Source organism: Dermacentor silvarum, chromosome 8 (genome assembly GCF_013339745.2).
Source record: "Dermacentor silvarum isolate Dsil-2018 chromosome 8, BIME_Dsil_1.4, whole genome shotgun sequence".
Lineage (NCBI taxonomy): Eukaryota > Metazoa > Arthropoda > Arachnida > Ixodida > Ixodidae > Dermacentor > Dermacentor silvarum.
In genome coordinates, this window is record NC_051161.1 from 86293196 (window position 1) to 86305987 (window position 12792).

General features: G+C 43.0%; 1 long non-coding RNA gene across 1 annotated transcript; it reads right to left on the reverse strand.

Moving 5' to 3' along the window:
• Positions 1-2560: 2560 nt before the first annotated feature.
• On the reverse strand, positions 2561-4672 carry LOC125947807 (uncharacterized). Its single transcript, XR_007468506.1, has 3 exons — positions 4345-4672; positions 3501-3555; positions 2561-2954 (listed from the first exon to the last, which is right to left on the reverse strand). It is a non-coding gene; the product is annotated as an uncharacterized LOC125947807 (long non-coding RNA).
• Positions 4673-12792: the final 8120 nt, after the last annotated feature.

Genomic DNA, 12792 nt, shown 5'->3' on the forward strand with positions numbered 1-12792 from the left:
AATACCTTGTTCCTGCCTTGAGGTCTGATAACTGTCAGAGGTTTGGACAACTGGCGAAAAACTGTCGTGGCGGATGTCAATACAAAATATGATCTGGGAACCATTACTACGCTGAACGCAAGTCAGGTAAAGAGCCTAAATGTGCAAATTTATAAGGCAATCATACGGCTTCCTTCTCAGGATTACACAGAACAAGGCAGCATTCATTGTACGAAAACACGAAATAATTCATGGGAAGCAGCCACAACAAAAGTAGCCTCTTCAAAATCTTGATGAAGTAAGTCCATAAAAAATCACCAGTTTACTGCCGCATAAACTCAACAAGACGCAAGAGAACCATCGTACTCATCGGTACTAAAGCAACAAACTCGGAAAGAGTTCCAAAGTCAGCGTAATCATCTTTCTGCTACGAGCACTGTAGGTCACATATCATAGCAATATCAATGACCTAACCTACGGCAACCTCAGCGATACTTTCAGAGCAGCCTTCAGCGATCACTGCAGACGCAACTGGATAACACCGCGGCTCTCACAGTTGGACAGATGATTCTACCCATGCTATTTTTTGTTCGTGAAATTGTCAAAGCTCTGCCTCAGGATAACAAGCTTCCAGAGGGGAAGGCACTGTTTTTTAGGAGCCACTAACGGGCTAGCGGTCCACGTCAGTGCTACCGGATGGCAATCTTGAATAGCCCTTAAGGAAATTTACCCCCGTATTCACAAACGCACCTCGACTCGACCCTCCACTCGAAACGCGCCTTGAGGGCGGCTTTTCATTTCACAAATCGCCCTCCACTCGAAACGCGCCTTGAGTGAAGGAAAGCTCGAGCGTTTTACTCGAGAATCTCAAGGTAGCCCCGCAGCTACCTTGAATCGCTCCTTGAGTGAAGTTAGTGCGCAGACATGGCTGCGTCGTGATCTGTCGCTCGCCTCGTCGGCTTTTTCAGTTGGACGCCAGTTGCCTCCGCAGCTTTTCTTTCGTTAACGATGCTGCGCATCTTCCAGGGCATCGTTTTACGGACTGGTGCAATCCTCTGGAGCGCTTCGGCAACGGAGTAATTCTACTGTGGCACCGAGACAGAACGGCCGTCCTGTCAAGAAAACTGCCAGCTAGTGCAGTGACCTGTCGTCTTATTCCGTGCATGAGCCAGTTGATGACCTGCATACGTGTATTCTTCGTGCGAGTGCTCCGAAACGACTATATCAGCGCCAGTGCCGTGTTTCTCGCGCGGGATCATACAAAGCCGCACCATTTGAAACGCTGCACGATACATAACTGCGGCGCACTTCGAACCTATGAAAAGAAGACAACTGCGAAGATTCCTGCCGTTAGTGGGTGTATTGCCTGTGTGCTCGATTGCTGGATGCTGGTCTGGCTGCGCTAGCGCCGGAATTCGCTCCGCCTGAGCGGTTTGTACTCGGGTGCATCACTTACTACGCTATTCCAAGGACGGCGTAGCGTACCACAGCAAGGCGAGCTTCTCTAAAAACGACCAGGTGCGTTCACTTTTCTGTTTCTCTATAATTTCATGCATTTAGTTGCTATAGGGAAACCAAAAAAAAAGTATACTGTTTTTTGCGTGGGACGTGTGACAGTAGCTGTTATTTACAGTCGTTAGCAATAATTACGTGAGCCTTGCTTCAAAATATTTAGTTTAATTAGCTTATGAACATCCAAGCCCAACGAGGAAGTGAGCAACCATGAAATGGTTTTCATAATTATACCTGGCACGTATACAGAGGGAATGCAATATTTTATTCCAATACAAAACATTGAATAACAATACAAGAGAGGATAGTTTTTGTACATCACATTATCTTTATTGTAATAAAAAAAGCTGTAGCAGTTGGCCCAGCTCCTAATACAGAAAACGCTAGCAAGTGGTAGCAGATATATTTCACATATATTTGTTGTGCACATTGCAGCTATTAGTGAGTGCATTGTGTAAGTGTTAGATTGGTGTATGTCGGTCTGGCTGTGCAAACGCCAAACCAGCCTAAAACTGTATCTTTGCAAATATGAATGAAAACAGTCCGAACTTATCAATGTAAAAAAATCGGCTTCCTGAACACAATGAAAATCTTTAATGAATGCATTTACTGCAAAAAGTAAACTGATGAAAACGAATACTGTACCTAAGCTAGTTTTTATGTGGGTTAACATCATTGTATGTTTATAACCAACCCCTTCTCTTATGCAGGAACCAGGCTGCCAACGCAACCATGCAGAGCAACTGCCTTTTCAAGGGTGCTGCGCTTGCGTTGGTGTGCAGGGGGAGAAGAGTGGAGCTCCAGTTAATGTGTACTGCTGCACTGTAGTCGTTGTCGCACTATTTTGGCTAAAACATCTATCTCCTTTCTGACATCCTAACAGCTCAAACATCACCACAAAAGGCATTTTTCATAAATCTGCCTTCATAGGCACTTTGCAGCTTAAGTCTGTATTTTTCTTCCAGGTTTCTTAAGCCATATTTATTAAAGCAGTCTGTATCACTGAATAATTTCTTGTCAGTCCAAGGGTCAATCTCTGAAACAATAAATTTAAATTATCCTCGTCTTTTTGTGTTCTGATGGGATTGGAAAAAGAGCGTGGACTCGGATCCTACAAACACAAGCAGTAGCACTACTGACAAAGCTATTCTAGAATAAAACGCCATCCGTGTTCTAGACAGTAGACTAGCAGTGTTCTAGACAGTAGCATACCGTCGGGTGTGGCCAACCGACGGTATGCAGTGGTAAATTCTTACAGAATATACGCTGTGTCAGCTCCGTTTCTAACTTCAGCTTAAACATTAATTATGAAGGCCGGAACAATGAATTTGTTCCAGTCGATGCGGATCACAGTTGGCTTCCATGGGGCTTGCAGAAGTTCAGTAATTGACCGAGGAACAGAGCGTGTCTTGTGGGATCCCACAACAGGCCAAATGGTGATGCAGACTGTCACAATGGCGTTGCTGAAAAATACAGTATAGAGCGCATTACTACCATGAGTTCCGCAAAGCTGAGAACAACCATTAAAATTATGGCACATTTCTGGATGCACACTTGCTCATGCAAAAGTAGCTTCAACATTCCACTAAATACTAAAGTGCTGCATTACAAATTGTGGGCAGTAAGAAAGCTCACGTCTCAGCTGTAACACTTTATGGGCAACTCATGACTTCGCGCATCATAATCATGACTATGCTCTTCAAAACAAGAATATATGACTGTTGAAGAGGAACGAAATATGAGTTTGATTTCATTACTGCATAGCTGTTTCATGTTTGCTGTTTTAAATAACACGGCGTGCATGTCAATGCACGCCATTTTGTCAATGTGGCCAGACATAACATCTATATTATTAATGATAAGTATGAAAAATAAGCACAGACTAACTACCGGGCTGTTCAGTCAAGTACTTCCGCAGCACCTAAGTTCTTTCAGGGAAGCGAGATGGTGCATTTCCATAGGCAGACACCGTATCTATCGATGCTTTCACGTCAGTTGCATTGTCTTACCGTGCAACACAGACGTTGATTTTTTCCATCAGCTGGTCTTTCCAAGGCCCACATCCTGCAGCAGAATACCAAAAATGATATGTACATAGGGCGTTCGCACGCCAAGTTCAGTGCAGGTAAGCAACTGAAACGAAAAGATAGAGCACAACTAAAAAAAATGCGGGCGCTGCGTGAACTTGAAAGCACAGTTTATGGGACGTGCAGGAGATGCTACGACATAGCACATTGAAAAAGGTAAGACGAACAAACACAAATGCTGGTAATGAACTACTGAGAAGTGAATTTTCGGAAGAATAAAAGATTGCGGAGCTTATATGTGAAGTGAAGCAGCACTGGAAATGCAGGCACCAGTGCTGGTTCACTGACGATATGTTCTGCAATTTGAACAAACCGACTAAGCACCACGGCTTCTAAAATAAAGTACAGGACTGAAAAACGTTTGTTTCCATAAAACTACCGGAGCTACGCACACAACGATATGCATTCTGCCACATGCATACTACAACTGCTTCTTCTTTACTGAAATATTTCCTACGCGATAGTGGAATGATCATCGGACACAGTCGTGGAGCGGTGCTTTGTGCATTTATGTTTAAACAACTGAACCGATAACAGATTGTCACGCCGAATCTCCCACAAGCTCCAATGCAAAAAAAAAAAGGGAACGTCTCGCGCAATCTTATGCTGCCTCGAATAGTCTGCTTCGGGTGCTAATGCCCGCAGCATGAGCAACTGGTGCCAGTCATGCTTGGATACATCGGCCACGTTTTATTGATAGCGCGGCGGCAACTTCACGAGAACCGCAACAGCGTAATGTGCTTCCATACAGAAACTGCTCACTCACCCTTATTTTTTGTCCTGTTGCTTTCAGAAAGCTTTCAGCAGCACATGGTCTTGAAGTTAAACAAAGCTGCCCATCAACCGTTCCATGCGTTGCCTCCTTCGAAGTCAATCCGGCTCGATCACAGTACACACACGGACAAAATCATCCATAATAACCACGATTAACAACTGCAGCGTGAACCGCAAATTAAGCACAAGGAAACAATGAGCAGCAGACAAATGCGGGCGCAAATTTTCTTATTTCTCAGCCATGCGCCATGCTCAGCTGCTGGGGTGCGATCGTTGCCAGACCTCAAACACAGCTCCCGCTTGATCTATCAGTCGAACGCTAACAGTGGCAGCGCTGCCGAGCTAAATTTGTGCATTTCGCCGTGTTGTCATTTGATAACAAAGCCAAATTAACGGAAACACATATCTGTCTTAAATAATTGGGCTTTTGCTAAGCGCATTTAAGAATAGCCTCGATATCAGACGCTTTTCTCGGTCGGTGCACTTCACTCGAGTCAAGGGAGCATTTTCAAGGCGTTCCTTGGCGGAGGAAAAGTGAAGTAGTGTTCATGAAACGCAACGGCGCCTCGAGTGAAGGAACGCTTGTCGCCTCGACTTGGCTGAGTCGAGGAGAAGCGTTGAGTGAAGGCGTGTTTAAGAATACGGGGGTCAGTATTTCAGTGGAATTCTAATAACATTCAGTTCAAGTCTGCGAATTCTCGAAAGTTAGCTGCACAATACTGCTTCCCTGTGCTGTGCATAAATGAGGCTAGAGTACGTGATTACTTTTGTCTTCCTAATTACGTAACATGTAAACAATGTGCAGCATTCAGTAAGATCTTACGAATGCTGCACCTTATTCACTCAAGCAGCTCAAATTCCCCTGAATATGTAGCCTGCAACGTATACCTTGCTAAAATATGTGCAACAGGCATAAGCATATACCTGCAAGCATCGACACCTATTACAACAGTTAATTTGTTAGCATTGCAATACCAAATATTATCATATCTCCGGAATTTGACGCACACAACGTAATGTTGGGAGAGTAATCACTGTGATGCCTACGGAAATCTTCAATGCGCGGAAAAAAAAGCAGTCTATCAGTATTATATGATGGATTTGTGACATCAATGCGTGGATATCGCGGATTTGCATGGACGTAACGTTGTGCTCTAATGATCTTGTTACCAACACTGGGTCGACAACCAACGCCGAAAAATACGTGGAAGCAATCACTCCCCAATACTTATATTATTCCACGATTAAAATGTTCTACGAAATGAAGATACGCGGATGTGACAAACTGGCAGCTCCTTTGCCAACACTTCTCCAGCCGAGTGGGTTGCGAAGCTGACGTAAAGAAACTCACATCAGTTACGCAAGAAAGTGTGAAAATCTGTACGGAACAAGTGGGCCGTTCCTGATGTGTGTACAGCAATGCTGACGAAGAATATAAACAATTTAGAGCTGTTTGAAGAACAGCAGAAAGAGCTTATCGCCGAAGTGGAAATATAAAAGCATATATAAATTCCCAGCATATCCACTCTACCACCCATACACTAATGAAAAAATTAGGAAAAAAAGGGATGGCGTACTTCTGTGAAACCTTGTCCCCTCTGACGCAATTTCCTCGATTGTGGATGACTATTTGTGCTTTAAGTGGCCCTGTTGTTTTAACACAACCATTTCGTGCTCTCTCAATAGCCAGGGATACTTCAGAATTAGTGATTGCTGGCAAATTTTACAAACTTACGAATACAACTAGCGTTTCTGTCGCTTGGGTTGGCAAAACTAAATGGTTGGGTGTGCTTCCATTCGAAACATGCACAATTAGCTGCGAATTCTCCATGAGTGAACAGGGGCGCTTGCTACTTGTAAGACAATGACTGCTACAGGTCCAGATTTTATTACATACAGTATGTTTCAAACATGTGACCTAGTGGTCGATTGGCACCTTTGGACTTACTAAATGACTTGTGGAAAAAGGAGTGTGCGCCTGCCTCTTCGAAAACAGCCCATGTGAAACCTATATTGAAGCCTGGTAAACCTCCTCTTTCTCTTTTGAGTCTTTTCATTCTGGGAGTCTGACCAGCTGTTTTATTTTATATTATTATACTGCCAGCCCCATTTGGGTTATTACAGGGTGGAAGAAAAAGAAAACATACATACTCAAAAACTAAAGTACTTCCTATACAAGCAATATATCAATAACATATGGACTAGAATTATGCAATCAAAGGATAGCCAAGTCACTTGACTCAAATGCACAGCAATGAAGCACGATATCATACTATACAACATCCTGGAACACTGCGTCATTTAGGTTCTTCAGGAAAGAAGCTACAGCTTCAGATAAAACAATGGAGTTTGACAGCCTGTTCTACTCACTGATAGTTCCTACGGAAAAAAAACTACTTAAAGGAATCGTTGTGGAATCTGGGAGGAGGAATGTACATGCTATGCCGGTTTCATGATGTTTCCCCAGTCTTTATTTCTCTGTACTCTGATTTGTCAATTTTTGCTTGTTCATTGATTGTGAGGTAGAGTAATTAGAGCCTTTCATACAGCCCTTTTTTCTTGTGGTTGAAGGTGGGCTAATAAACAAAGCTGAGTTAGACAGTGGAAACGCTGATATTTATTAAATATGGGACGTGTCGCGAGTCTTTGTACATTATCAAGTTTACCGCAATTTTTGTTTGCAAATGCCATATTACCATTCCACACTCCAAAACTGGCCGTAGCCGTGCCTCGTAAGCCAAGCATTTCATAGCTGGACCTGAATTAAGCACGTTTCTTCGTAATTTCCACAACGCCCTGTTGGCCTTAGCATGAATGGAGTCGACGTGCAAATTCCATCTTAAATCTAAAGTTATCGTTAAGCCCAAGTATTTTTGTTCCTCTACTCTGGCAAGTTGATGATCATTTATGAAGTACATTCATTCTAGGATGTGTTTCTTCCTGGATACGCTCATCACAACTAACTTTACCACATTTAGGTCCATCTGCCACTTACTGCACCATTTTTTATTTTCTGGAGCTTTATATTTAGTTCTATTTGATCTGAAGGAGTAGCAGTAGTATTATACATTGCGCAGTCATCTGATAAAAACACCGTAAGGGGACCGTAATATCGTCGGGCAAATCATTGCTAACAATCAAAAACAAAAGAGGTCCCATGACACTACCTTGGGGAACTCCAGAAATAACGTTAGCAAGTTTAGATTTTTTTTGTGTTTATTTAACGTAGTGCTTTCGATTGAAAAAATAGGAGGCGAAGCATTTAGTTTTAACAATTATTTCGGATGAGACACTTTGTCGAAGGCTTTCGCTAAATCTAAAAAAAAAATATTATGTTGATCTGAGCTCGGGAGTTACCTGCGGAAGAGAGATCTGATGACATAGAGTGAACCCCTATTGCGATGCGTAATAGCGTTTTGCTTTCACGACGACTTGTAGCGCCAAGCTTGAATATTTTTTAAAGCCATGTGCCCACTTTGGTGATTCTATCGCCGACTAACAAGCGGGAGGGTGCGTAGGATTCCGAGGTGGTATAAAAATTGGAAGGTGACTCAACCTCTAGTTGGCGTCGAAGAAAGGCAAAATCTTCGTGAGCGAGTTGGCGGTGAGAATCATCATCATAAACCATATAATATGTTCCACTCTTAAAGGCGAAGCTCAAGCGTCCTCCAAGTTGTTTTGTGGGATGAGCTGATTCCTCAAATGGTATTGGGCTGAAAGTGATATGCACTTCCGAGAAAAGGTGTTGCATTTGCACTTAGGAATTTTTGAAACATCGAGAACATCTGTAGCACCAAGTATGTACTTTGTCAAGGTCAGCTTGTAACGCGAATTTATCAAAATCGATATTAATTCCTCAATATACGACACAGTCATCTGCGTAAAGCCTGATTTGTGACGTTATGTCAATACATATTTAACGAATAATTATAAGCAATAACAGAAGTGAGAGAGGCATAACGGAGAGATGCCTCGACCCGGTGGCCCCAGGACTGACCCCTTAGGGACCCGTGAAGACACAAACGTTGCTCACCGATTTGATTCACTTGTCTAGAACTTTTTGTTAGCGTCCACAAGTCCGGTGCTGCAGCCACCGAAGAATGTTTGCAGGTAATCCAAGAAATCTCACTCTATGCAGTAGAAGAGCATGACATTGTTGAATGATTTTTAAAATATAATATTACTTAATTGGTTTCATGGCCACAGTCAAATGTTCGGAACATCATGAGAAAATTCGAATATTCGTGTGGGGCAAATATCCCTAGCCCTAATAATATTTCGTGTTGACCATTTACAAATAAGCTTGTGCTTTGAAGGTGAATAAAAATGCTTGAATATACTATATGTTCCAAATTTTTACAACAGACGCGTGTTAGATATATTGGTCTGTAGTTTGGAACGCAATTATGAGGCGCGTTTTTGTGAACAGGTACGACGTTGGCCATTTTCCAATCATGCCGAAGGGAGCACCTCTGGAGAGAGAGATTGTGTAATAACGCAATATACATAGATAGGACAGGTGCGCAAGACCCGTGTTTAGGATACCAACCGGGCCTGGAGCAGTGTTGGTGGTGTCCGCAGTAGTATTAAAACGCAAAAGCTGTCTATTACGGTCTTAGGCATATAATTATTCCCAGGGCTTGAGTAATTCGACAGCTTCTGAGGCATAGCCCTAGAAGAAACAGACTCAAATACCGTCTGAAACAGCCTGCCTTATCAAAATCAGCAACAAAGGCGGTATCGTCTTGCATAAGTGAGGAGATGCCAGTATCATATTTATTAATAGCTCTGACAAATTTCCAGAGTTCTTTTAGATAGGTTTTAATCTTTAAGCCGATCAAAGCAATTTCTTTTTCTAAATTTATTTACGTTCTTATCTGTTCTAGCACCGTATATAAATTATGTTCCTTCTGTCGGACGTACTGTGAAAATGCGCGTTTTTATTCATGAGGAATTTCATCTCTTTTGCGAAGTATGGCGGATGTTCCCTTGGTTTACCTGTATTTTCGGTCGAATATGTTAATCAATAAGGATAGAAAGCTTCTGGTTCAATAGTGATTATCAATTAGAGATATTGGTCCTCAGGCTGGGAGTCTCGAATGCTTCAAAGTATTCCTATAGTGGCTCTATTATGTTATCGTAATCACCCCTTTCATTGAAATAAAGCTTGCGAGGTCGTACGATTGGTGCATAAGGCCACGGACAAATGACGCGAGCGACAAGAAACTCGTGATCGCTAATGCCAGGTATGGGAAAAATTGCATCTATTACATCCGGAAAATTGGAAAATAAAGATCAAGAATGTTATCAGCGAAGCCAGAACTGCGTGCGGGGACTTCTTCAAACTGTAAGAGGCTGTGGTTGGCTATAAGAGGAGCAAAGGCAGCGGGTAGGGCTGACTGAGACAAAAACACAGGCATCCTATTGCCTGAATTAAGATTTGTGCAAGATAGAACAAATGGCTACTCTTAATTTCTTCGAATAGAGCCTTAGCTTTTGTTTGAGCTACCAAAAAAATGCAGCATCTTCAAGCTTCACCGCGGGACAGAACGCGATGCACAATGCGAAGGGCTTACGCTGAAAAAAAAAGAAGCCGCGGAATAAGAGTTTTCTTTATAATATAAATGAGGTAGCACACAGAAAGTTACCGATGTTTTGGCTTCATTCCGTCTTGTTCCCACTTCAACAAAAATGTATGAAAGTTTTCTGTACGCGCGTTTCGATACAAAACTTGCATAAGAAGTTTGTTAATATTTTACATCAGTTATTCCTGCTTTAGGTCGTCAATGTCAAAAATTGCACTCTATATTGGGCTCGAGAGCTGCTTGACAGAGGGGTGGCAATTGCGTTGTCCACAAGCAACGAAGGGCAATGGAGAGAGCCCGTGTGGCCCAGAACAGCAGACGAGTGCTGAGAATAGAACCCTATCTTTGCTGGCTTGCCGGACAGTCCAATATATATTACGACGTCCACGTGAAACAGGGTCACAACTCTCGAAGATGGATGCTACGAGTCTACGACCAGTGTCGGCTTTATATAAGTTCTTCCTGAAATCACATGGACAGTAGTAGCCCAAGTCGCGGGATACCTTGGGAATGCTTCGGAATCTTGGATGACTCATTAATTAGCGGCGTTCATTGCAGCACCATTTTTCGCCATGGCATATCGTACATGGATATTCGTATGCCTCAATAATTATTTAAATGAATGACCATCCCGCCCACGACATGTCGCCGCAGGTGCAATGCGGAGAACAATCGCTTCACGATGTCCAAGCAATGTGAGATATGGTTCGCAAGAATGCGGCTCGTGAGAATCTTTTCTGCAGTCGTTATAGGGAGGCTATATGATATAACTGAGAGTCGACTGTGCCATCGGCAAATTATAGCAAGTGTCCCGTGGCGGGCACCCACTGCACCACTCATTGATTTACGTACGTCGACACCAAGTGCATTTCATTATGTGTATGTGTGTTTTAATTGACTAATTTTCTCGTGGTATTGTCGTCTAATAATTTGAAAACAAGCGACCGACGAATTGTTCTAAAGATATCTAGTGTCATGACATAATCTATTCATTCATTCATTCATTCATTATTCATTCATTCATTCATTACTTCATTCTTCAATGAATCAATCAATCAGTCAATCAAATCTGTCTGTCTGCCTGTCTGTAACATTTGTTTGTGGGCTGCCACTCTCAGAATTCTAAGGAATAACTCAGTCAAGCACGTAACACCTAGTATGAGCAGCTTTACTGATTGAATAGTGTAGTAATACAACCCGCATATCCGGCATCGATAAGCATGCAACACACATATACCTACATACTCGCATATGCGGAGTCAGTCTCTAAAGTTGGTAAAGGAGTACGTGTACCTAGGCCAATTATTCTCAGGGGACCCTGATCATGAGAAGCAAATTTAAAGAAGAATAAAATTGGGTGAGACTGCATACGGCAGGCATTACCAAATCCTGACTGGGAGCTTACCACTGTCGTTGAATAGAAAAGTGTGGAATCCTTGAATTCTACCGGTGCTAACATATGGGGCAGAAACTTTGAGGCTAACAGAGAAGCTCGAGAACAAGTTAAGGAGCGCACAAAGAGTGATGGAACCAAAAATGTTAGGCCTAACGTTAAGAGACAGGAAGAGAGCGGTATGGATCAGAGAGCAAACCGCGATAGCCGATATTATAGCTGACATTAAGAGGAACAATTGGAGCTAGGTAGGCCATGTAGTGCGTAGGATGGATAACCGGTTGGCCATTAGAGAGACAGAATGGATACCGAGAGAAGGGAAGCGCAGTCGAGGACGACAGAAAGTCAGGTGGCATGATGACAAAGTTAGGAAAGTTCGCAGACGCAAGTAGGAATCAGCTAGCGCAAGACAGGAGTAATTGCAGATCACAGGGAGAGGCCTTAGTCCTACAGTGGACATAATTATAGGCTGATGATGATGATGTAGGTAACACCTGTGTCGCTCTCTCTGTAACACACATTTACCTTAGTGATCGCTACCACGCAGGCTGCATTGTATCATGGCGACAACAGAATTCACTGTTGCAGCAGTAAACTCTCTTAGTGGACCTCCTAAAGCCAGGAAAATCGCCTTACGAAATGTCATCTTACCGGTCAGTAGCTTTAGCTAGCTGTGTCGGTAAGGGGATGGAACAGATGGTGCTAACTAGATTAGAATGGTTCATGGAAAAGAAAGAGCTTTGTCCTGAAATGATGACCGGATTTAAACATGGATGGTCTGCAATAGAAGGGGTCATTGATCTCGTCTCCACAATCGAAGACGAAAAAAGGCGACACCGACTTGTAGGAGCAGTTTTATTAGACATTAAAGGAGCCTATGACAATTTACTGCACGAAGCCATTCTTGAAGCCCTCAGTAATTTGGGCATCGGCGGCAGTCTCTACATGTGGATTGAAAATTACGTAGATGGTCGCACAGGCTTCATGTGCACTAATGATAGCGAAACGAGAAGACACGATGTAATCCGTGGAGTGCCTCAAGAAGGAGTGCTCAGCCCGACTATTTTCAATGTTGCGCTTATTGGCCTTGTGGAAATAATTCCTGAAACGGTACGCATCAGTATGTACGCAGATGACATATGCATATGGGCGTCCGCAGTCACGTGACCGCAAATTCGTGCAAAATTGCAGCGAGCTGTTTCTTCAACGTCTCAGTACCTGCTGTGGCAAGGAATGCAACTGGCCCCAGATAAGTGCGCTGCGATAATGTTCACACGGAAGCTTATGTGATGGTACCCAATTATGACCAATGGCAATGCCATCCCATATGTGACACACCACAGATACATCGGCGTTGTCATTGACCGCGGTGTTTCATGGTCGAAGCATGTGGAAATGTTAAAAAAAATTAACTGGGCGTGCTCAAGTTTTTCGCTTTCTGGCAGGTATGAAGTGGGGTCCA